The following is a 1,926-nucleotide window of genomic DNA, read 5'->3' as shown; positions in this document are numbered from 1 at the left end:
CTGGTTTTTTTGAGCTTTTGAAAATGCGACCGTACTGTGTAGTTTCATGTGATTTGCTGTTTTGAGTTCAGTATTCAATCTCTGAGGCTCCTCCGTGTTGTTGCATTTTGTATATTACAGGATTTTCAATCCTCCCCATGGCCCTGCAGGCCGATTTAGGATTTGCTATACGGGGAAAACACAGCTCAGCATTTGACAGTAGCTCTCACAAGAACAAACACGGCCACTCTGACGCAGCAATGTCGCTTCCAGAAAGTCACCCTACAGGACACTTGAATGGCCAGAGTGGCATGGGCATGGTATTTATTGCACAAGGATATTTATTGCAGTGTCCCTCGTAATATCAAAGTCGTAGAAACACAGTTAACATCAGTAGGGATCTAATCGCAGTGAGTGAACAGGAGTTGTGGGAAAGTTATACAATGGAACACCACTAGCTATGAAAACAAGGGGAGGGGAGCACTGATGATGGAAAGCTCTCCAGGACAGATTTTAAAAGGGTAAGAGCAGAACAGTGGAATGTGTTACCGCACATTTAAAAAGGGGAGAAGAATAAATCATACGGAACTGCTTAAATACTTCCAGAAGGGTTCAGAAGTAACTGAGACCTAGGTGGGACACTTTTCATTGTATCCATTTTGTATTCTTTTAAAAAATAGCAGACCTTGGACAAGGGCTACCTATTTAAAAATACATAAAATAACACTTTCAGTCTTTTCAGTGCAAATTCCCAGCTTCCTGGTCTTTCTTTGGCTTGTAGCCAGCCTGTGCTGCCAGTGAATATTTTATCAGAAGCCCTTGCTTCCCCCCCCCCGTGCTTCCCCCCCCCCCGCCCCCGCGACCTCCCACTTTTTGGCATGTTACACTCTCAACTCCCCCAAAGCCCCTTTGCCGACCCGGGTGGCAGCCACGGGCCGGGGGGCAGCCTGCCACAAGGTGGCGCTCTTTGCGGGCCGCTGCTTTGTAGGAGGGAAGGTCGTCCTCTCCCTGGCACCTGGGGCGAGGGTCAGGGGCCTCTTCTGAGTGGGAGCTCACCTCCCCGCCCCCGGCACTCCTCAGCTTAGTCCTACACCTCCACCAGGAAATCTGGAAAATGGGAAGTTAGGAATCATATCATGTCACTCCACCATTTGGCCCATCAAACGTCCTCCAGGCAGGTGCAGACTTCGAGAACTTGGGAGGTGCCTGTCACCCTCTTTTGGGTCTCAGGGAGAGGGCAGGTGTGAGTGCCAATGTACAGCTCTCTCTCCCTCCCCGTCTGACAATCTATTTCAGCCAAAAAACCTTAGGAGTCAGAGCAGTCAGGGCTCTGCGGGGCGGCAGACAAGGGGACAACAGAAGAACCGGGGATGGCCGGGGCCCCTGGCAGGGGCAGTAGGGACTGGGCCGCTGCAGGCTCTTCACCTAAGCTGCCATCTGTCCACCACCCACCCACCCATTTGCATCCATTTATCAAATACCAACAACCCACCAGGTGGAGAGAAATTCTTAATTCAAACAGTTGCCTTGAATATCAGAAGAAAGGTAACTGGGCCACATTCGAGACCTGAGCCCTGGGCCTTTGCTCAAGCTCTTCCCCCAGACCCAGGGCCTTCCCACCCTATGCAGCCATGTGTGTGCACCCGACCTGTGTGTGCACCTGACCTCTCCTTCAAGGCTAGCAGTCATCCTACCTCTTTGGCCTCACCTGCCCAAAGGCTCTGGTCCAGAGCAGCCTGGTCAGTGCCTGGGGCAATGGAGGGGGGGCTTCCTGGCCTGAGGATATGGAGCCCTCTAAGAGGGAAAAAGTGCAAGAATGACAATGCAAAGCAAAAGGTCAGCCGCGGGCAGACAGATGTACCCTCGAGATGCAGGCTCCAGCAAGGATTGCTGCCTTCACTGGGGGCTGGTCCACATCTTGGTACTGACCCCTCTGTGAGCCCAGGG

The sequence above is a fragment of the Eumetopias jubatus genome, unplaced genomic scaffold (assembly GCF_037043125.1).
Source record: "Eumetopias jubatus isolate StellerSeaLion01/CBP00866 unplaced genomic scaffold, mEumJub1_p1.0 scaffold_13, whole genome shotgun sequence".
NCBI lineage: Eukaryota > Metazoa > Chordata > Mammalia > Carnivora > Otariidae > Eumetopias > Eumetopias jubatus.
The sequence above is the reverse complement of the archived record's forward strand: the minus strand, read 5'-3'. Positions refer to the sequence as shown.